At 36.5% G+C, this 25,569-nt stretch overlaps 1 pseudogene; it reads right to left on the bottom strand.

The window, feature by feature from the left end:
• Positions 1–25,569, bottom strand: part of LOC117417218 (dihydropyrimidine dehydrogenase [NADP(+)]-like) — a 174,871-nt pseudogene that overhangs the window by 25,522 nt on the left and 123,780 nt on the right.

The raw sequence follows: 25,569 nt of genomic DNA, 5'->3' as shown, positions 1-25,569 counted from the left end.
ACAGCAGGCTCTTTCATCTGCTCTGTAACTGTGGCTGTGCATTGATTTAAATTCCTTCTGAGATCTCAAATGCTTATATTCCCTGGTCTCTTTTGGCAGCTTTTTTATTTCAAGTGATGAAATTCTAGCATTTAGCAGAACACCATCTTGCTTCTTCAAATGAATGCAAGTTTAATTTTGCTGTGCTTCAAAATGGTACCATAGAACTACATAAAGCAGCTTTTATGATACCTAAACTGAACAAATACTCAATTTTAAAAATACATATGGTAACTGGTCAAATGTATTATTATTATTATTATTATTATTATTATTATTATTATTATTATTATTGTCAGCAGAGATAGGTTATAAAAGAATGGCCTTACTATACGGAATGCTGGTGCTGGGACAAATATCTGAATATTCAAACAAATATTTTTTTAATATGCATTCGGATACAAAAATCAGATGTTTGTATTCGCTACAAATTCAAAAATACCTTGCACTTATTTACTGCTTCACCAGAATTTGTGTCACAGTTTTAAAAAATGGCAAATGAAAAAAAGCTCCATGTGATATGTGATACATCCCAAAATTACCAAGCTCATACATAGTTTTGAAGATTATGAGCCATTTAAAAAAAAAAATAATTCTGTCAAGTTCACCAGACTGTTTTAAAAGGAAAAACTAAATACAAGTAAACAATAATAATAATAATAATAATAATAATAATAATAATAATAATAATAATAATAATAATAATAATGTAGAGCTTTAAAATAACAAGGTTAATAACCAAGAAGGATCAGAGATAAGGAATTTTAAAAAATTGTTTTTGTTTTTATTTTTTACAAGAACATTTTAATATTCACAACAATATTAATGAAAATTCTGATTAATTTGTTGTATATAGTGTCAAGCCTGACTTTAATACATTCTTCAAATTCCAAACACAACATACACAATATTAACATAATCAACATAATGGTGCCAAGCCGGGGAAATATAACAGCAAGGTGGGAGCAGAAGTTATCCTAAGTGGCATTTACCATGGCGTCTTGCCATGGCACACAACCTTGTTCTGTGTGGAAATAGTCACAAAAGCGATCACGCACAGCAAAGAGCTTCATGTGATGCTCGATTTCCATCCATGTGTGAAGCCAATTGCACATTTCCGAAACTGTTCTGCCCTGCCTCATCCAACCATGCCTGGTTCATCTCATCTTCCTTCTGGAGAAAGTTACGGAGAAGACATGCAGCCTCAACAACTGTGTCCATTTTACGTGGTAGCATGTTAATATTTTGATGGAATATGCACCACCTGGCAGCAAGTATGCCAAATGCATTTTCCACAATCCTTCGTGCCCTTGACAGGCGGTAGTTGAAGATCCTTTTATCAGCAGGGAGACTGCATTCAGGATAAGGCCTCATCAAATAAGTCTTCAGAGGAAATGCCGCATCAGTGTGGAGTAGTGGTTAGGGCTCTGGACTCTTGACCGGAGGGTTGTGGGTTCAATCCCCAGTGGGGGACACTGCTGTTGTACCCTTGAGCAAGGTACTTTACCTAGATTGCTTCAGTAAAAACCCAACTGTATAAATGGGTAATTGTATCTAAAATAATGTGATATCTGTATAATGTGATATCTTGTAACAATTGTAAGTCGCCCTGGATAAGGGCGTCTGCTAAGAAATAAATAATAATAATCACCCACTATGACGTATGGCATTTTGCAAAGCTGCTCTGCACCTGGTAAATAGGTGTCACTTAGCACATTCATTATCTTGACCTCCATGCCTCTGCCTAGTGCAGAACTTGCATACACACCACCATTGCTGGTTCTTCCAAAGTCTCCCACCTGTATAACACGAAACCTGTAGTCAGCATCTACAAGGGCCATGAGTACAATGGAAAAAGTCCCCTTATAATTGGAGAACTGGGTGCCTGTGTTAGACGCTTGCTTGTATCATTATGTGTTTCCCATCAATGGCACCGATACAACTGAGGAAATTCCAGCGCTCACCAAATTTTTGTGCAATCATCTTCCACTCATCCTCTGTTGGTTTTGGCATGTAGATAGGAGGCTGTGTGGTCTAGTGGTTAAAGAAAAGGGCTTGTAACCAGGAGGTCCCCGGTTCAAATCCCACCTCAGCCACTGACTCATTGTGTGACCCTGAGCAAGTCACTTAACCTTCTTGTGCTCCGTCTTTCGGGTGAGACGTTGTTGTAAGTGACTCTGCAGCTGATGCATAGTTCACACACCCTAGTCTCTTTAAGTTGCCTTGGATAAAGGTGTCTGCTAAATAAACAAATAATAATAATGTAGATGTTAATTAGCAACTTCACAATTGATTGACATGTTTCCTCAATAATGACAGAAACTGTCTCTATCCCTAGGCGATAGCTGCAAGCTAGGCTTACATATGAATCCCCTGTAGGCAGGAACCTGGAAAATAGATAAATATGTATGATTATTATTTTAATTTTACAAAATTATGTTAGTTAGTGCAGTCAGTTTCAAGCTGTGTTTTTACTGATGTTTTTATTTGAATACAATATTAAATTTCAGGTGAGGAATGCAAGAACCACTGAAAGAACCTACAAGAAACATGTCAGGAATATGAAGCGTCAGAATCAGCCAAGTGGGCCTGGGGCAAAAAAGCAGAAAGAGTATATGGATATCATGTCTTTCCTAAAGATACATCTACAATACAGAAGGTAAGCATTTGTTTTATTCTGCAAGTATATGGCCCCTTATTATCTCACCTGTAGCACATTCATTTTTTAAAATGTTCAATTATACAATTAAATGGCTTGAGCTATCATAATAATGTGTATTTTGTATAACTTGTAATCTTGTATAATTTTGTATTTCTGTAAACCCTAGTACCAGAAAAAAACATTCTGTGTTTGCCTTGAGTTATCTGTGCCAGGTGAAATGTAAATTTAGAATCTTAATTTCAATTTATACCTTTAAAGATTGATAGCAAAATACTTGTCACTGCTAAACAAATGTAATTCATGAAATCAAATAAGGATTGTAAAATTCTCGCCTTAATGTGACAGCCAGCCTTTGTTATGCCGTGCACCCAAAGCCTTTTTAGTCTTCTTTGGCATCTACGACGTAGGAGAAGTAGCGCAGCAGCTCTGTGCTTGTCAATGGTAAGGTTTGTAGCTGTCCATAAAAGGTACAGTATTAATAAAAAAGACTCATAATTATTTGCAAATTTTATTTTGCTATATTAACTTTATAATATCAATAACTACATTTTATCTGGGGATAGGGCCAGGAATTGTGTCCATGGGGTGGGGATGTTCACACTTTTAATAAAAAATAAATGTTTGAATTTCTCACATTTAGAAGATTAAATCACATATGGCTATTATGTAATATTGTGTAATGATATTGAAATACTATCCATATTTTAAATCGCTGAATCTTGTTTATATCAAATTGTATCTACTGTAGCACTAGACTATAATTGCACCTTGCAGTCTCTTGCACTTCCTTGTAATTGATCTGCTTGCATTGGCACCTGCTCTGATTGTTTACAGCATGTGCACTATTTCCACCTGCACTTCAATGTTTTTGCACTTCTTGCACAAGCTCTAACTGTAATTGTCTTTAATGCAAATAACTTATTTGTAAATGTACCTTACTATAACTGTACTTGTCTTAATTTGTACTTGCTCTTATTATACTGTAATAACTTGTTACCTCTGTCACAGACTTCAAAAGCGTTCACGAAAAATAGATTCGCAGAACTTGCATCGGTAGTAACATAAGTGGTGACCTGCGCATAATAACACAGATAATACTACTACTAATAATAATAATAATAATAATAATAATAATAATAATAATAATAATACAAAAGATGGTCATTATGTAGTACTTACCATCAACAATGTAATAATAATAATAATAATAATAATAATAATAATAATAATAATAATATGAAATAATAATAATAATAATGTTGCACTTTAAAATACTTTTAAAAAGTTAATAAACAAAAAGGATCAAAGAAGGAATTTGTAAAGAAACACAATTGAGATTGCAGTAAGTTGTACATATAAATGTATAACAATAAAATAATTTTGTTGAAAATATCAGTTCAGCTATACTACTATTGTCCAGCTGTCTTCTGAGATGTACCCTGCTTCAAAAAAAAAAAAAAAAAAAAAATACTACAAGACTACAACTGTACAATATAATAATAATAATAATAATAATAATAATAATAATAATAATAATAATAATAATAATGTAGGATAATCCAGAAATGTAAGAAGACTGCTATTCTGCCAAAGGCACATGATCCCTACACATTTTACTCAAGGGGACAGCTATGAACAAGGACTGGTACCTGAAAACTCTCCGAGACCACCTCCTTCCTGCGGCTTTGAACCATTTTCCCAATGGCAATTTCTACTCTCAAGATGGCGGTGCCCCTTGCCATGGAGCCAAACAAGTGAAGAAATGATTAGAAGACGACAGGATCACGCCACTTTAATGCTGGCCTGTAAAAATTGGACAGAAAATCAGAAAAAAGTCAACCATGCAACCAAAACGACCCTTCAGCATCTCATTGAGTTCATGCCTGAGAGGATTAAAACACAATGGAATGCACTGAAATACTAAGTACTAGTATTATTGCTTCCGGAAGACTTTTGCAATATCAGTTTGTACTTTCTTTGATTACATGATGTTAAATAAAATATCTAAATGTATATATATTAGAGGTTGGCACGGGTACCTGAAAACCTGGGTAAAACCCGGGTTTTAAATTACCTGATGCTACCCGGGTCTCTCTTTACTATCCGGGTTTCGATTTATTAATTTGAGAATTTAAAGAAAATGTAGAAAATATGACAATGCAGTTGTAAGCGCGGGTCTCTGGCTGCCGTAATAAAAACAACATTAAAACAAGCTTTTGCATTTAGCCTTTTCTTAACTGACAGGATATCAATGTTTTACAGAAAACAATAACACAGAGAGCGGCAAGTACACCTCAATAACAACAACTGCGGTGACTATCTTAAGAACTAAATCGGAAACAAAACAACAACAAGGCTGTACAGTGCGACTGTAGCAAAGTGGTGAGAGGATACAGGTGAGTGCAGTGCAGGTACAAATCACATGGACAGTTACGAACAGGTGCAAGGGTGTTTATTGTTTGTGATCTTTTACACAAACGAAACAAACAAACAACATTTACAAGACAGACTAACAGAACACTCACGGTTTTTACATGCAGGGACTTCTTTTAGGTTCTTTCCTAACCATTCACAAAGGAACAGATCACGTCCGCTATGTCCCCTATTTATATCCTCGCTCATGACCCCTAAGTTAACGAGCGCATCCGCTCCTCCAATCCTCGGATGCCACGCTGTTTACACTCTGGGTCACTGAGTTTGGATACCGAAGCTCAGTCCCTTTCCTAAATGACCGACTTCCACCTACCCTACGGAATAAATTGTCGTGCCATTTAGTTAAGGGTACTCTGTTCTTCTTACACAGCACCCTCACAGGTCGAGAGGGAGATCTAACACCAAGAATCATTCGATCTCTGTCACAGCGACTAATTTGGTCGCATATGCGACTAAAAATGTGCTTGTGGGAACGTAAATTTTAATTTTAATTTTAATGTTCAACTAGAAATTCCTAAAGTTTGACTATAAAAAATAACACAGATCTCATAGCTCAATCGTTAAAATTCTAGGTTGATGCAAATCTTTTAGCCATAGTTGTACAATTTAATCAGACTTCGTCTTCAATACAGCATACACATTAATAACTTTGTGCAGGGTTTATAATGTGGTTTATTTGTATTTTGAGACATTGGAATCAATTTTGCAATTGTAGCATGGCAGAACATTTAAATAGAATACATAATTATGACCAATTGAAAAAGCTAACACTGCACAAATATCTAGGCAACACTATTCCTTCACATGACAACTTTGCTGGATTTATTTTCCACAAGCTTTAAAGTGCATTTCTATTCTAAATATATATATTAGTTATTGAAAATACTTTAATAAATAAATGACTTGCCACTAATTGATTTCTCTAATGCCATTAGCACATATAAAGCACATTATGTACAATATTTCATTCTTTCACAGATAAAACGTGCCTTGAAAAAAAAAAATAACACATCTAATATTTGGCTTCAAGCTTTAAAGCTGTTTTGTTTTGTTCTGGCATTAACCCAAAAACAATAAAGAAAAACTGTTCCTTAAGGAAATTCTGCCCAATTAGTCAAAAAAAATGTTTGCCTAATTATAAAATAATGAATTAGAGATTCCTTTCTCTCCCCCCACTGTCCCCAGAGTGTCTGAACAAATGAGTTACTACCAGATGCAGATTTACTCCTATTGTTTCATTTACAATGAGAAATGGAAAGTCTTTTGTCCATCAAGGACAAACAGTATGTGCAATTATTTAAAAGTGAAGTATTTAAACTCCTTTTTTGTGACCAAGTTTAATTCAATGTTGAAGGTACATTATACTGTTTTTAAAAGTGAAAAACTTGCAAGCCACTTGTGGCAGTGTTAAAGCCCTGCCAGTGCACGGGTGTGTGTTGTGTGGGGAATATAAAGCAGGCAGGGAGGAGGGTAAAATTTCTCAATGTCAAAACATGTGCGCATACACCTGGAGCTGACAGTTGAATAAATACTTAAAAGATTAATTAGGCTCCAGCCACAGGTGTATAAAATATATGTTCATGGGTGTTAGGATGAGGATTAGAATTGATGTTTGGCGATAGAGGTGGAGGTCTGTGTTTTGTGTTCCGTATTGTGCTGTTTGTTTGTTTATTTTCTGGAGGGTTTTTTTGTAAAACATTTTGTTTTGGCCCTGGTGCTTTCTATTTTGACAAGTGGGTTTTTGTAAATGTTTTGTCAGTTTTATTTTTCTTTATTTGTTAATTAAAACTGCGCATTAGCGCATTTGGCCTTGCAGCTTTCTGTGTCTGAGTCTCTCTCCTTGCCAGTAACATCTGGGTTGTGATGCTACCGTGCCACACCACTATATCAAAAACTTAAATCGTGTTTGTATCTCTGTACTGGGAAAATGTGCAGGCCCTGGCAGCGATAACATTTAAAAGCAAATCCAGATTTGTTTAGGTGACCTGTGCATATTGTGTTATTTGAAGAGTTCCCCTTAACTGCAATGCAGGATCTCTTATTCAGATTATTTTTTTATGGCACCCAGAATACTGATTAACTAAAGTAGTGAGGCGCCATTTTTTTTCCACATTCAGAACACACAAAGACACACTTTTCCTTTTTTTTTTGTCCCCTTAATGCACTCTGCTAATTGTCCAACCTTGAAGGTCTGTCAATCATAAGAGGGCAAGCCAAGAACTCGGGAAACAGAATTTATGAGCACACAATTCATGGTCTAAGTGCAAGCACCTGTGATGAGATACTCATTCTTCAGTTATCGAAGCAGTGAACTGGGCATGGGAGTAACATTTTCTTTTCCGCAGTACACTTACATTGCCTGAAGCCAAACACAATGGAATGATCAAGTAGTGCTCATTTTTCAGCCAATGAAGCAGTGGACTGGGCATGGAAGTCACATGGTGTAACACTTCAGAACAGTACCTTTGGGAATAACACTATTAATTTCACTCTATATTAATGCACTGTTAATAAGGAGAAACAGTTACCTGCAGCATGGAAGCGCCGGCATTTTGAAAATGCAGGCCGGACTCAGCCAAATCAATCCCACCTGTGGCTAAAATAGGAAATCCTGGTAAAGCCCTGACAATGGCAGAGACAGCTCGCAAGGCTATGGGTCTGATGGCGTTCCCTACAGAGTGGGGAGAAAAGAAAAGATGGAATTATTTTTTGCGATACAACAGCACTTGTATTACATAAACTGTATTATTACTTTATTTAGAAAAAAGTAGTGAAGCCATATTGTAAAATACATAGCACCACTGATAGAAAGCTATTTTACTCCAGACTTGTACTACGTTCAGTCCATCTTATTTTTATGAAAATCATGTTGCCATCAGCATCTAGCAAACAGGATCAATAACAAGCTTTTTTTGGTAATTTTTTTACATTTTACTACCCCCTCTAGCTAAAGCTAAAGAGTCCTGTTTAACTCTTTATGACAGACAACAGATGGCATATAAACCAACAGTAAAATAATTGTTCAATTTTAAAAGCAGAAGGAAATGCTATCTGTTAGAAAATGCATTTGAAGACTCTGGCGGCTCTGGCTTGTTGAGTTCTTTCTCCTAATGTTACATCATTTATTTATTTACCTGCGTTTCAATTTCCCTAACGAATTAAGACCTCTTCTCCAATCATGCTGACAGATGGAAGTCTTTATCACATTAGATGTAACATTGTTAAGCAAACAGGTTTCCTTTCATTGATCACACCAACACATTGTCGGCACTAATTTTGTTTCCCTACCTCAAAAAGCTTGTTGTGGTCATACGAGGGAGAGAGCTATCTTGCATGCTAAATCATTTTGTTAGCAGTGCCATACTCAGCATATGGATAATAATATACAGGTATTTTCCTTTACATCCCGTGTGGTATTTTTTTCAAATCAATTACTGCTTCAGTTCAATCATACATTTCTAACCAACTAATGCATCTTAGTAATTTCAAAACAGCACAGTATAAACAGTGTCATGAGGCAGACATTACATTGAAAGCATACTCCTATTGAACCTACACAATATTAGGATACATTTCGAAATACACTTACTTTAACTGGACAGTACTTACACTTTTATGATTGAGAAAAAAACATGTTGTCAATATTAAAGACAACTACAGTCTGACAATATGTAGTTTAAGTACCTGTATTTCAAACTCTAACCCAAGATGAAGATTTAGAATGGTTCTGTTTTATTACATATGACAGGATGTGGCTTAGAGGTGGGATGCAGGTTATCGAGGATTAGTGCTTTGGATACCAGGAGTTCAGAGTGGGTGTGACTCAGAAGTCTCACCCAGAACGATATGCAGCATCAGTCACTTGTACCCACCTCCATGTAACCAAATACTGCAATGCTTATGTCAATAAATACTACAAGAAGCCAAGTCATGAAAGTTGCATTTAAGGAGTCTTGCATATATTGCCAGAACCTAATTTGTAGTCAAGGACTTATTTAATACACATGAACACTGTAGTGACATCTCGTATTAAAGCATTAAATTGACTTCAAAGGAATATTTCAAAGCTAAATTGTTAAACAACCATCCTGAATCTCCCTTTCTGTACTTTTTTTTTCTGTTTCTGGTATGCCCTGGATATATTTTTCTTTATATAATGCTGCATAATAAAAATGTTCAGATAATCCTGACATTTGCAAATGTCACAAGCTCACCTTTTGCTTTGATAGCGCAAAGACATTACGTTTAAACAATTACCTGATAAAGAAGCTGTTTAATAGAATTGAGCAGTAACCACTGCCTTGGAAAAAAAAAGAAAAACATGTGCACACGTTTGCATGCAGAAACCTGAACCAGCTTAAAGGGATGTAATTTACCAAGAGGAATTCATGAGCTGTGCTGAGCAAATAAGGTGCTAATTGTAATAGGGTTATCCAAATACAATTAGCAGGTTTAAATTCATCAAAGCCTATTTGCACCACAGGCACAACTATAAACCAGTAGCAGAGCTCATGAGAGATGAGCAGTGAATGCTTTCAGTTAGGTAACTTTAAACTATCCTTTATGAATAAAGGAACTGTAAAATGCTGTACACAAGCTAGATACATTTAAATATAATACAGATTAAAAAGTATTTAATCAATTATTATATTTGGCTCTAGATGCTTTCTGTTGTGCTTTATATGTGTTTGGTATTCTGTGCAACACACACACAGGGGTCCGAGAAAATCCATTGGGAATGACAAGATTTTGCTTTAGATTTTTTTTATGGACTTTTGGTTCTTTTTTTTTTTCTTTTAAGCACATACTGTATGGCAAGGCACATTTGATTGCAAAATACGGTATTTTAATAATGTTTCAAATAAACTAGCTTTTAAAAAATGGATGGTATTGTAAATTGGGTAGATGAAATGTGGCTTTAACCTAAATAGCTCAGTACCTGTGTCTACACCAAGAACTCAGTACTTGTGGCAAAGTGGTTTGCAGTGCGCAGGTGTAGAGGTGATGTGATTATGAAACAGAAGACAGACAACAAAGTTCACGATACAAACAGACGCTTATTTTTTTGTAATCCTGGTCTGGCGACCGCAAAGAATAGTGCCAGGCAATACATAGAATTGTGAATTGCACAGTCCCAAAACAACGGGTTACAGCCCCGAAATAATAATAACAGTATAAGTCCAGAGGGAGTGCTAACATGCAAGTGGTCAAATACAATTTATTTGTGTACAGTTGGTGTTGTCCGGTTTGGTACTGGCCTTAAGCGACAGCTCCCGGTACGTGTTAGCCGTCTAATAAACAAACAAGTATAATTAGACACGACAAAACAAACAAACACTAAACACTCATGGTACAATTATTGTTCTCCTTTAGCGGTTCTCTTGCAACCATAACAAAGGAACAGATCGCTTAGCCACGCCCCCTTGGTTAGCAAGTGCAACCGCTTCTCCTTGCCACATCGCATCCCTTCTGGGGTGATGACTTGGTGTACCGTAGCCCCGCCCCCTTTCTAGATGGCTGACTTCCACCTTTTCCTGGAATGAATTATCAGACCATCCAGTCCAGGGCACTCTGTTCCCTTTACACAGCGCCCTCACAGGTCAGGAGGGAGATTTATAACCAAGATTCATTCTTTCTGTATCACAGTACTGTATGCACTTCCTTCCTCTTATTCCAACTGCAGACCCCCTCCTCAGAAGCCCTTCATAAACCAGTTTTACATTACACAAAAAAACTATTAGCATGTCTAAATGCATATTTGAATATAACGTAACACTGGCAATGGTCACATTTTTTTTTTAGTACAGATTCTACTGTTTATGTGGGCATGAATTAATTAAGGCACTTACAGTTCATTTACTGACGATTTTCTACTTTTGTTCACAGCTTAATTGTTTTAATTACTTTCCTGGTTATCTAGTTCATTAGATTTAAATTCAGCTTGGTTCAAGGCTTTCTGTAGCTTCCCTTGTCCCACTGTGGCAGACTTTCACTAAATCGCGCTCACCAGTTTCATATAAGATATTATACATACTTCTTTCTTCTTAAAGTTAGTGCCTCAGCAATTACAGATTTTTCTAAACAAATGCGCTCAATTCTGTATGCAAATATTGGCAACTTTTGCTTAAAAAATGTCAATGCGTGGTCAGAACTCTGGCATTAAATACTGTTTTTCTTTAAGAATACTACATTAGACAGTACATTTATGTGTGTTTAATTTTGTGGTTACTAATGACACATTTCAATGAATTACACTTAATACTGACCAAGAGACTTTTCACTAGTCTTTTCAGTACTGGGTCAGCTACAGTGGAACTGGACATTACACACAATAGGTCAGTGTAATTATTTATAAATAAATTAGAATAAGATGAAATTGCATTTAATCTCTTAAATCAATCTGCACCTTTTTAGACCCCAGGGTGCAACAAAATCCCTAATTTAGGTTCAGTCCGCGGTTTCTCCGTTGTACCAAATTTAAATGGTCGGATCACGAAAAGGTTTCAATTTAAAGGTATTGAAATAATGGTTTCATTCCTGCGTTACAACACCAATGCAGGAGCTTGAACTCTGTTAATTTAGAAAGCTGGATCTCCTTTGCCAGAGTATGCTTGTCAATATTTAGCTTGCAGGGTGTATGTCATGAATCCTTACCTGAACTGACTTCAACTACAGGCTTTAACAAATGCTGTGATTATTTTTTTGCAGATGAGATTAAACCAATTTTTCAGTGCCCTGTACAATACAATTCAAGTTAAACAGAATACATATACACAGGACCTACAGATTAAAAAAACAAACAAACCAAAAAAAAACATAACACTGCGCTACCAAGCTAATGATCTCAGCACTCTTTCTTACAGTGTTTCCATTATTTATTTTTAAACCAAATGTAGGTGCAGAAAAGAGACATCATTGGTTCAAACAGGAAACATTCAAAACAGATACAGTACATTTACAATGCTATTAGGAAAAATCGACTTTCTGGTTTGCGGAAAACACATACAGAAAGGCTATTTAAGATTAAAAAATAAATACATAAAAAAAACTAACTAAATTAAGAAATGTTCAGTGTTTTTCCCTCAAACCTAAATCAATACCACTGTGCTCAGACATATTGGTCATACCAGCCCAAAGGCACCATTATCATCTCTCGTTTAGGCCAGTAATGGGACAACTCTGGCCTCATAATGATCCTAACTGTAAATGTGTCTGCTATCCTCTGACAAAACTGATGAATAGGCACCCAAGTACAAAGCAGACTTACATGGCTACTCATTAAGTTATGTTTTATGTATTAATGTATTCCCTTCTAAATAAATAAACATACTTACAGAAGAAATGACAATAGAGAAAGCTTACCATCCCAATTAAGAAGCAGGGGGGTGGAGAAGTTATACACATATGATGAATATGCATTCATACTATTACAGGGATTTTAGGGATTTCAGCACATGGGTGTGATAGGATGGGTTTGCAGTGGTGCAGCGGTGACATCAGACCAGAAACACAAAACCAAAACAAGGAATGGCGGGCAAACTGAGACACTACAGCGCTCAGCGTTTTATTAAACAATAAACAAATAAAAGATTTAAACAAAACTCAACACAAAAGCAAACGGGGGCGTTGGCCAAACAAATAAACAATAAACAGCAACAAAACAAGTAACGTGCTGGTGTAGACCCAGCATGCTTTAGCAATTGTTTTATATTTTATGATTGAGGTTACCTCCTCTCTCTACTCCAGTTCACCACTCTCATCCCCGTGCAGCCAAACTGCAGGTCTTTTATAATTATGGTAGAGGGGTTAACTAGCTATTAATTAATTATCTTATTACCCCTCAGCCACAGTCTGCACGAGTTTATTAAGTCTGCGTGACTGTCAGCTAGTTAGATAATCAGTAGCTGACATTCACGCATTCTCACAAGGAATTTAAAACGGCGATTTTTCGTCTGGGCCGCAAACAATAATGATACAATTAAATAAGGCTTTTCACCGGTCATATTTACATAAATCATAATACAATAATAATACTAAATAATAACAGTGCACAAACACACACATAAACACACACACACACACATATATATATGGTAGATTGGTTGGGCTGGTGGGATTCATACCATGAACTAAAATGCTAGTACATCTTAACACAAAAAATATCCTTTTAGTAAATTCATTCAAGCTACAATCCCACTGTGGCGGAGTGTCCCGTCCCCATATATATATATATATGTACCTAATGACTATTTTAAAACCCATTTATCTGAAGACAACTTTAAACAATCTGAAGGCATGGGATGTGTTTCTGTTTATTGAGGGAAGAGGGAAGTACAATCACATCAGTGGTAAAGTGCTCTTATAAAGCTATTAAAAATGTAACTGCATTACAGACAACTACAGCCAGGATTATTGAGTTGTGGCCAGCAACGGGTTTAGCTGAGACAGATGGCGTCACTGTGCTTATGTTAAACCACAGTTTGTTCAACAAGATTATTATTTTTGTCTCTGTATATGCTATGGTTCTTTAGTATATCCACAGTACTTATTGGACAGCATTTGCATTTAAATAAAAAAAAAAAATTCAATAATGAAATAAGTCTGGAAAGAAAATAATTAATGACAAGGTTTATACAGATATACAGTATTTGCAACCTTTTAAAGAACTTAATTAATTTACCCACTTGAAAAAATTAGTACAGCCAGAATGTGAACCTGACTGGATCCCACTGCACACCATGGTAGGTTAAGCAACTGAGCCACCTACGGTATCCAGCCTCTTCAAAGTATTTTCTTCCAGTACTGTTTTGTCATTGCTTATGGACAGAAAAAAATATCCTCTGAAAACACTCAATCATATTGAGACTTTCTCTTCTGAGATTCACCTAAATAAATATTTTAAATTCATGGTCCTGGCGATCACATCACTGCTAAACCAACCTACTCCTTCTGCTTTTCTTTTTAGCCCAAAGGCAAAAGTAGACACCCTGTTGGAGTACTCGGCTGAGGTGAGCTGAGGAGTGCAGTTTCAACAGCCCAGAGGCTCCTGCTGCTGCTCTGCAGTGAATATCAAGAGAAAACACATGCAGAATTCAGCACAGCCAGCAGATAAAACTGTTGATCAAAAATACATTACATTCTAGTCATGCTCTCCTTTCCTAATTTCCCCTTTCACTGTTTTGTCTACCCTCCCATTCCCTGGAGACTAGAGTGATTGATAGCCTAATCCAATGACTGTATTACAGGCGCCTCATCTTGGACTGCGTCCGTATCATTAGCAGTTAGCCTATGGTTAAATTCACAGCTCACTGCTTGGTACAGCCCCTGAGATTTAAGGGTCTGGCCTTTAGAAAATATTTAACATAAAATTGAAATCTTGACAGTACAGAGAACTCAGTTCTCTGCACGTCTTTTAATTAATCTGACTTACTGTACCATGGTAGCTGAACACGGCAAACTGTTATAGGGATTACTGAAACGTGTAGCAGTAAATTAAACAACCACAAGCTCGCACCTAAGACTGAAGAAGTATATATCCACACAGTATTTTTTCTTTTTTTTTTCTTTCACATGGCGAATTAATGTTTCCGTTTAGTGAATAAAAATGCAAATCTGAGAAAGGTTCTGCTTTCAGGATGCTTTGCACATTATTATGATCTGCAAGTAGGTGTTATTGCTATTAAAACAATGGCATTTTTTTCAGCAGAATACTGTACATGTGGTTTAAAATATTTTAGTGCCTAGTTTTCTGCCTGTAGTTCTAGAACATCATATCTATTCAATAGTGTATGCAATAAATGATGATAAGGTTCAATGGAACGCTTTACAATTATAATTTGACATCAGGATGAATCCAGTCAATGTTTTATATACCATACATACAGCACATGGGCTTGGAACGAACAACACTATAATGTTTAAAAGATGCATCTGCCTGATTCAAGTCAGTTTCAGTCACAATGGTAAAACAGGTCTGACAGGCTTATCTTAGGTGTTGAACATGCAGTGTAGAGAGTGATAACTCTAGAGACTATGCTGGATGTACATTTCCACCCCCAACTAACCCTGAAGGATGCAAGAGGTGACGGTAACTGAAGAACTATGCAAACACCTTGCCGACTTGACACGTTTAATCAGTGAGGTCCTATCTGCATATGGTGGCCATATAACCTATTGACATGATATGCTGCAGCTGTAGGTGTCTATGTTTTGCACAACACACACACATGCACACCTGTAAACACCTTTTTATTTTAAATGTGAAACCTGAAAGAATCTCCTTCTGCCATTTGTGAATCAATGGGATCCTAACACAAAATATAATGAATGTTTTCCAAAATCTTTCTGTTGTACAGTGCACATCAGACACAGGGTCATATTTAAACACACATTTTATTAAGGGTCAAAATTCTTCCTATTGACTAAAATGACTGAAGACATCAATTAAACTGGTCTTTTAGCTTGCATTATTAAATCCATCAATAAAATGTTTGATGTAACCGTCTATAAAGCAAACAGATAAATAAGAAAGAAATACGGTAACGCAGTAAATGCCTGTTGGCGTTATTAGTCCCAGTGTACTCTCCAAATACCATTACCAGTAATATTAGACTGGGTTTTTGAAGAAGCAATTATATATCTAATACAGATGTTGCTCAGTGAGTCAATATGTAGCCAGATCTCATGAAGTGAGTTTATGTTGAAATGGACATGGCTGTTCTTCAATCCAGCACTAGCTATTTTCAGTGTGTCTGCTTTGTTTGTGTGGAGCAAACATGAGCAGTGCAGATTTGTGTGAGCAGGTAAAAAAGTCAGGCAGCCTGTCAGATTGCCATTATCTGAACGCTGATCTCTGTGATGGTGATCAGCTGAAAAAAAAAAACAGATACAGCAGGCAGGAAAAAAAAATACAGAAGCCTTCTGAAAACCGCAGTTAATAGATAAGCGAGGGAACAGACCCTGGACTGTAGTGTCATGACTTTTCACATTCAGTTGGCCTAACTTAAATCTAATTCTTCAGTGAACAAAAATGTACTGAACCAACATTTCAGAACAATTATTCATTATAAAGTGTATTTCTGTACTACGTGTTTGAAACTGGTCTACTATATATAACAGTTCTACATTCCAAAAATTAAAAGCACAAGTACCGTAATGAAAAGCATATAAAATGAAACTATTACCCAGAAAGTGAACACCAATCAAATGTGTGCTAAACAGCTGTGTATTGTACATGACAGCAATTCATACAATCATTCATTTCACTTGTGTGTGTTATACACTTGTGTGCATTAGTTTGTACATATATACAAAATTACAGAAGATATAATTAAGAACTTGGATTAGAGTTTTTGTTTAACTCTTTGCGGTCCATTTATTCAGCGCATCTCAGGCGTGTCAGGTCCAATTTATTTTCACACGCGCAGTTTATTTTAGACGCTCTGTTTAATAGTTTTTTTTTTCACAGTAAAACAGGTTTAAAAGGCACTGCATATCAACAGGACACTCAGTACTGCATCTCCAGCCCCGCCCCACCCCTCGTTCTCTGTTTTTTTCACATACCTCTTGTTAGTAGTGCATACCGATAAATCATCTCCTGATCACTCGTTTTATCACCAGACTCCTCAATAATGCGATCCAAGTCATTGTTTTATTACTATAACATCTAAAAAAGCTCTGCAAATGCCTGTGATATTCTCTGAGCGCTGGATGCAGAAGCAGCTATCTTGTTTGTTTATGTCCGTGTTATCTAGTGATGCCGGGGTTATCTGTATTCATGAGATATGCCCCCTTTTTTTCGGCTTCTCTTGGCTCCTATCGATCTCACTCGGCCATTGAATGGTTTTCTTGGCTTTTTCCGAAGAAAAAACGACTAGAGACCTGTTTTTTGCGTCTTTTTGATGATGTCGGACAGGGTCCGGTCCGACATTGGACCGGAAAGGGTTAATGAAATTAAAGTACACATGGAATCCTCTGATCTAGTCCTTGGTCAAACTGCCGTAGACCATGCAACAAGGACAGGTAGAAAATTTATAATTGACCTTCAAAATGCTGCAGTTACAACATTTGAACACAGGGTGGCATGTTGTGTGTGCAGAAATCCCTTCAGAATAATGAAAAGTAAACCCTTTTTTTTAGCACATCCCTATAGACTACTATGTACTATAACTCTATTAGGTTTACAGCTGTACACACACCTGCAACTACGGTACATGACTGCTGTAGAGGACAGTAACCTCTGCTATGCCCATCTGTAGAGCGCTCTACCCCTTTAACAAACCCAGTGATTGATGGTTGGCTCCTTTTCCAGCAGCTTCATAACCAGACGACTCTTGGGAATGTCAAGAAACACAGCAACAAGAACTTAAAATACGAAAAGATGACATTGAGTAGTTTTACTTACATAAAATACTGCTGCAATAGTTTCTCTATTAATTTTTAATGCAGAATACCTTTCTGACCCTGTTTCTCCTCTTGCCATCAATACAGCAGCCAAGAAAAAATAAACTGAAATCAGCTGACAAGGAGATTGTAGCTGCATTCTATCGGAGACCATATTCAGTATACCATATCCACACACACACACACACACACACATACATATATACATATACAGTATATAGATAGATAGATAGATCAGCAATCACATTCAACACAGGGCAGGGGATAGGTGATGTCACAAATAGATGGCAGTTGCTTTTTCTGCTGTCAGAGTTCTTTTACAGAAACAGTTTTAGAGGCAGACATGCGAAAGGTTGACCTGAAACATTCAAAACCGTCTGAGCCTCAGCACTAATATTAATGTGAAGTTGTCTGAAGCTGACCTGTAGACAAACACAGCATTGATCTATAAAATAGAAAAAAGATAAAAATTGGGTCGATATTCTATTAGTGCGTTGCTTACTGTAGAAAATGTATTTTTGACAACGGTTGCCAAATTCAGGCCAAAGCATCAAACAGCAATCTGATGAACAAATGTCTAGATCATAACCAGATATACCCAATCTGATGGTCAATTTTAGTAATACAACAGGAATACAAATGTTTCAATGATGTGTCTTTATCAATGTCTTGGTGCTAAAGCTACCTTGTGTAAATATGTTTTGTCTACCTAAACCTAGCTTCTTTAGTATTCTCTAAAAGCAGTAACATCTTTCGTCAAGAGGATCATGTACAAAGTTACACGAGTTAAAGTCTTTAACTTTTTCAGTGTCTTTTACAAGCAGTCCTGTCATTTTACTGACTCAGGAATGATTTTTAAATGGCTGGCTTCAAAAAACACTGATGTTAATAACTACTGTATAACCCTTGAAAATGTCTTACTGTACAATCTGTTCTATATTTATTTGTAAGCAATTAGGAATTCACAGTTCTGTTTCTGTGTCTATATTTTTATCATTGCAATTTTTACAAAGATTGTATTAAGAATGTGATGTTATTGTGTTTGTAAAGTGCTTAAAAGAGTAAACAGCTTCAAATTGTATTTAAAAAAAAAAGATATATTTTCTCTGTTCCCTTACCTTTTTTATGGTGTTTGCAATCAATTTGAGTGGTACTGCAACCACTGAAATATTGTGATTTTTGTTACTTTCTGTGGTAAGGTGCTTTGAGCCACGTTTTGGGGCTCCTCTTCTGTTCTAGCCAGCCAAAGACATATACAGCCAAGAGCCAGAACCAGTACTTAATATTTAAGTAATTGCAGAACCACTCAGAATGTGTTACATTTAGCTTATCAGTGAAAAGGTTAAAGCTTCAACTGCATAAACAATACATTTTAAACCTGTATAAGGAATTAAAGACCGAAGCATGTCTTTATTAACCAATGAGAAGAGCATTGTTTTAGAGGTGGTAATTTGCTGGGTGTGAATTTGCTTTCTTTTTTTAAGAGGAGAAAGTTAACCATGGCTTTGACTCCACTGGGAACACTACTTAGTCCATGTGATGATAAATGGAACAGGCCGAACCTATCCCTAAAATCATTTCATAGACTTTAGAGCTGCAATATCTATATTCTGATTTTACAGGAAGCATTGTTTTAGTAAATAATAATAATAATCACTTCTTGAGTCACAAATGTATACATTTCTTACTTTCAAAATAAAAACCAAGAAAGAAAACACAAAAGAGTCTACAGAAAGTTGTTAGTTATTATTTTTCAGGTTAACGTTTTTGATGTTGTAAACAATTTAAATGGCAATTATGTTGTGATGGGAAGTAAATGGTAACATGATAAACATTTACAGTACAGACTGTTTTGGATTACTTTTAATAACTTTGCTGAATAGAAAGCTAATACTAATGTGAAACCTGAAAGAATAAAACAATTTAGTGTGTAGACTATCTTGATTTGCAGGCATGGTTGAAAAGCAGTTTCCAAAGACTTGTAATTAACAATTATAAGAATTACTGTTTGGTATTCTGTCCTAAACCAGCAGTTTATCAGTCCTAAACTGTTGTGACATATATTATATATTAAATAAAAACAGGGAAGAAATGTTATTGTTAAATTAGATTATTCTGCCTTTTTTTGCAACTGTGGCACCATTCCATAGAGTGAAAATTGTAAATGGGTACTCCAGACAGAGGGTACAGTTTTAAAAAAATGTTGAAAACCACTGACCTATGGTATAAATTTAACAGAGCATTCCAAGTTATGTGGCTTCTACAGGCAGAGACTGCCAAGTGATCGGTTATAACTTTACAGAATGTCCATATCAAACACTAATTAAGCACATAATATAATGTTTTTCTTTCAGAAGGAAGATATGTTAAATAAAAACAATTAAATAAGAAAAATTCAAGACAGTTACCGTGTTCACTGTTCACAGTATGACAAACAGACAAAACCTGTGCGTAAGGTTTCATGTTTTGAATGAGGATGCTAAAAACCTTCAAGTTGACAGTCATTGGTTTCCTTTGATATACTTCCTCTTTATGATAAACTAAATATAGGGACTACTGTAGTTCAACATTAAGACTACTCTGTTATTCTGTTTCGATTTCAGTTTCAATTTAAAAAATAAAAATAAAAAAACACACAAAACTTACATTTTGTACAACACACTTTCACTTCCAGCAGTCAAAACATCCAATAAATAAAATGGCTCTAATACTACTGAGCAATTTGTACAGGACTGTATATATGACAAAACACAGCACATCAACATTTCAAGGACAGACAATGGATAGTATATTATTTGGTACTCACACATCGCTTTTTTTTTCTCAGTTAAGAACATTCTATGTGAGCATATAAACTAATTTATATGTATGTACTGTAGAGCATTTACTTTAATATTCTTTTCTAGTCATCTTTGCAGTCTAAAAAAAAAAATGTAAGTGTGAAAAAAGGGTATTTCTAGTGCTTTCACACTCAATCAACCCCATCTGTCACCACTATTAAAGGCACTGACCAGTGTTGAACTGTGAAGTCAGAAAATCACTGGAAACATGCTAGCACAGCGTGCTACAAGGACAGCCTGGTGTGTCACACAGCCTCCGAGGGAAGTGTGTGCAGTGAGAAGGGTAACAACTACCAGACACTCCACCATATGTGGTTCGCTTTCCTCCCCCAATGGCAGGCCAGGGTGTGCCGTCTGCTCTCAGTCCCATCAGCCCAGAGACGGTGTTGGTTGCTGTAATGCCATCTGCACCACCTGCACGGAACTTATTAGTGGTTAACTGAGGAAATTAAATTCCAAATTAAAAATCACCCAGTACTCACCCACACACAAATATCTGTTTCTATATTAATAAGGACATGGCTTAAAAACCATGAGTTATTAAAAACGAAACTGAATTACTAACATTTAGACCTTAACATAAACCAAACTAGACTACACTACAGTAATTTTCCCCAACAAATGGCAAATAGCTAAAAAAAAGAACCAACCAACTTAATTATTGCATTAGGTAAACTATTTCAAATATAGAACACCTGCTCATCTTTCTGTCATGGATAACACCCACCAATGAAACATGTCTCTTACTTTCTTGGGCAGCCGTCGCAATATCCACTATGGTGGGGACATTAGGGGTCAGCTTGGCAAAGAATGGAATCTTAACAGCTGGTCGTACCCAGCGACAGATGTTTCGCACCAGCTCTGGATCCTGTTCAAATGGGTCAGTTACAAAACTCAGTGATGAACTAATCTGATAAATCTGCACATTGAGCAAAGCAGCAGAACCTAATTCTGCCAATCTGTCATCCCGGCATGGGGCAGGGAAGGCATTCTATTCAGCTTATTACAAAATCTGTATTTACCATAGTTTACCCATACCTCTGTGGGCTTACAATGCTTATCCATGCTTTGCCATGCTTTCGCCATGCTTTATTACACTTTGCTATGCTTTTACTATGGCACACTTTTTATAAAAGGTCTAGCTGACCAATTTGGGGGCTCACCAACTTTGCAACAAAGCTTGCTCTTTTAATTCCCACAATGCCCAAACAGGGGTTTTCTTTATATGTATATCATTGTGGCAATTTTGAGCAACATCGAAATGCTGCTTCACGGTAACATGTCCATTTCACAGTTTAGTCTCATCCCCATTACTGCAGTGTATTTTCATCACAGTGATCTTTCTCTATCTCCATTCTTTTCTGAAATATCCAATAACCGTCGGCATATATCCCCTTGAGCAATGGCTTTGGCTCATGCTGTGTAAAGAATTGAGATTTACAATGTATATATATAGAATGCAGAGCTTAGAGGTCACTTGGAAAAGAGGGTAAAGGTTACCTGAGCAGCAAATCCAATTACAAGTACATAAATGAGAATGGATCCAGAAGAACAATGATGATGTTTTAAACCTCTTTTTTTGTCCGCTTTAAAATGTCCCAGTCTCCAGGATTAACAAGGTTGGTATCTGTTTTCAATACTTTTGGAGACAGTAATTGACAAATGATAGTTGACGGTTGGATTGCTTTGGAACCGTGCTTTAGTATTGACAAATACTGTGATCTTGCAAAGAAACGTATTAGATATATGCTCAATTCCTGCATAGGAAAGTGAAAGGTTAGATCACTTGAGTTTTTTCAGAAGATGGCATATTCATGCACATGCACCTAACAGCAAGTGCATCCCCTGCAATTTGCATTGATTTATCTCAGACTTAAACACAGTAATAAACAAGACTGAAGTGTCAGATTCAACCTTTTCACTTACATTACCTGTCAGAAAAAGAAGAACCGATAACACTCTCCCCCACAGCTGATTTTGTGTTAATGTCATTTTACTAAAATAATCTGACTAAATATTGAGCCGAGCTAGATGGGGGGTGTACTATAGTTTTCTCTACCAGCTTTACATAAAAAGAAATGTAAGATCTAGACCTGCCAACGCACTGTTAATTTGTGAGGACGTAGATACAGATCGTCAGAGGATCCCATTCACAAGTGATACCAGTTATTTAAATACACATTTTTTAGGTTATTTACGAAATGTTTCTAGACTGTTATTAAAGATTTGATGACTCCCAAAAACACAACTACCCTTACATCACTAAGAGTGGATATGATTAACCTACAGCATATCCCGCATTGATAAAACAGCTGGATTACACCAGCACCGAAAAATGCTCTTAAAAACCCAGCAGTGGCGTATTCCAGCAAGATATACAGTCCCTTGCGAAAGTATTCGGCCCCCTTGAACTTTGCGACCTTTTGCCACATTTCAGGCTTCAAACATAAAGATATGAAACTGTAATTTTTTGTGAAGAATCAACAACAAGTGGGACACAATCATGAAGTGGAACGAAATTTATTGGATATTTCAAACTTTTTTAACAAATAAAAAACTGAAAAATTGGGCGTGCAAAATTATTCAGCCCCTTTACTTTCAGTGCAGCAAACTCTCTCCAGAAGTTCAGTGAGGATCTCTGAATGATCCAATGTTGACCTAAATGACTAATGATGATAAATAGAATCCACCTGTGTGTAATCAAGTCTCCGTATAAATGCACCTGCACTGTGATAGTCTCAGAGGTCCGTTTAAAGCGCAGAGAGCATCATGAAGAACAAGGAACACACCAGGCAGGTCCGAGATACTGTTGTGGAGAAGTTTAAAGCCGGATTTGGATACAAAAAGATTTCCCAAGCTTTAAACATCCCAAGGAGCACTGTGCAAGCGATAATATTGAAATGGAAGGAGTATCAGACCACTGCAAATCTACCAAGACCTGGCCGTCCCTCTAAACTTTCAGCTCATACAAGGAGAAGACTGATCAGAGATGCAGCCAAGAGGCCCATGATCACTCTGGATGAACTGCAGAGATCTACAGCTGAGGTGGGAGACTCTGTCCATAGGACAACAATCAGTCGTATACTGCACAAATTTGGCCTTTATGGAAGAGTGGCAAGAAGAAAGCCATTTCTTAAAGATATCCATAAAAAGTGTCGTTTACAGTTTGCCACAAGCCACCTGGGAGACACACCAAACATGTGGAAGAAGGTGCTCTGGTCAGATGAAACCAAAATCGAACTTTTTGGCAACAATGCAAAACGTTATGTTTGGCGTAAAAGCAACACAGCTCATCACCCTGAACACACCATCCCCACTGTCAAACATGGTGGTGGCAGCATCATGGTTTGGGCCTGCTTTTCTTCAGCAGGGACAGGGAAGATGGTTAAAATTGATGGGAAGATGGATGGAGCCAAATACAGGACCATTCTGGAAGAAAACCTGATGGAGTCTGCAAAAGACCTGAGACTGGGACGGAGATTTGTCTTCCAACCAGACAATGATCCAAAACATAAAGCAAAATCTACAATGGAATGGTTCACAAATAAACATATCCAGGTGTTAGAATGGCCAAGTCAAAGTCCAGACCTGAATCCAATCGAGAATCTGTGGAAAGAACTGAAAACTGCTGTTCACAAATGCTCTCCATCCAACCTCACTGAGCTCGAGCTGTTTTGCAAGGAGGAATGGGCAAAAATTTCAGTCTCTCGATGTGCAAAACTGATAGAGACATACCCCAAGCGACTTACAGCTGTAATCGCAGCAAAAGGTGGCGCTACAAAGTATTAACTTAAGGGGGCTGAATAATTTTGCACGCCCAATTTTTCAGTTTTTTTTTGTTAAAAAAGTTTGAAATATCCAATAAATTTCGTTCCACTTCATGATTGTGTCCCACTTGTTGTTGATTCTTCACAAAAAATTACAGTTTCATATCTTTATGTTTGAAGCCTGAAATGTGGCAAAAGGTCGCAAAGTTCAAGGGGGCCGAATACTTTCGCAAGGCACTGTATGCTGATCAAATCAACCCCTAAGTTAATTGTGATGAATCTAAAGTATTTACTGGGGGACATTAAATATTACTGTCCCTAAAACACCTTCAGCTTCTTAACAAATACTACTGACTATTACAAAGTTTACTTAGTAGCATAAAACTGGTCAGGTTAACAGAAGATACATTAAGTGTATATACCATAGCTTTGTAATTTAAATGATCTAAAACTGTATAAATTATTGATGTGATATATGACATTAATGAGAAAATAATTAACAACAAATGAAGTCCATTTTACCACAAGAAAACCGTTTCCAGCAGACTGATTAAGAATATTAGAGGACTCTAGCTTAGCAGTTATATAAATGTTTAAATCTCATTGACAAGGCCGGTCTTAAAAATAGATAATTTAATATAAGATCAGTGGTCTGTTTTTTTTATGCAAGGAAAATACCTATTTTTAAAATTGTTTTCATAACTAAATTCCATCAGTAGATTTTAATTCTTAAGAATACTATGAATAAAATATATAATATAAATAAAAATAACTTCTACTTAGTCTCCACCTCAAACAATTTCTTCTTCCACCATCCCCTCCCATAAAACAAAACTAACTAGTTTTACACAGCTGTTCAGAAAAAGTGGTGAATGGTGTGATTAAATGGTATTGCCTCTCTTTAGTTCACACAGAGGTTACCTGCCTGCAGGCATAGCGCTTTCATTAGGTTTATGTCTTACAGGAGAAAATTTAAAGCAAAGAATATAACTCTTGTAATTTATGAGCACTGCAGGAAGAAAATAGCTTTGTCTCCTGTTTAGAAGGAAACAATTTTAAGTCCCTGGACTATAATAAATAGTCAGAATAGCAAGATAGAAAACCATGCCCTATCTTGCCACCTCAAGCTAGATAAAGCCTTTAAGACTCGTTATTACTGCGCACTGTGTCTCTGGCCTCGACATTCACAACAATTTCACTCTGTATTTTCTTTATTTAAGCCATTGTACAAAAGTGGGCTTTGGAAAGTTTTACCCACATCAACTTTTCTTTGTCCACAGAAAGAATACTTCCCTTGAACATCATGTATTAATTGCATAGCAACAGTACTGTATCGTGACTCTGTGTCACTCCTTGCCGTCCTGTTTTTAGAAGATTTTAAAGCATCATCTATGCCCAAACCACTGTGAAACTGTGAAAACAGTTA

Source organism: Acipenser ruthenus, chromosome 12 (genome assembly GCF_902713425.1).
Source record: "Acipenser ruthenus chromosome 12, fAciRut3.2 maternal haplotype, whole genome shotgun sequence".
NCBI lineage: Eukaryota > Metazoa > Chordata > Actinopteri > Acipenseriformes > Acipenseridae > Acipenser > Acipenser ruthenus.
This window is presented reverse-complemented; position numbering and strand designations above follow the sequence as displayed.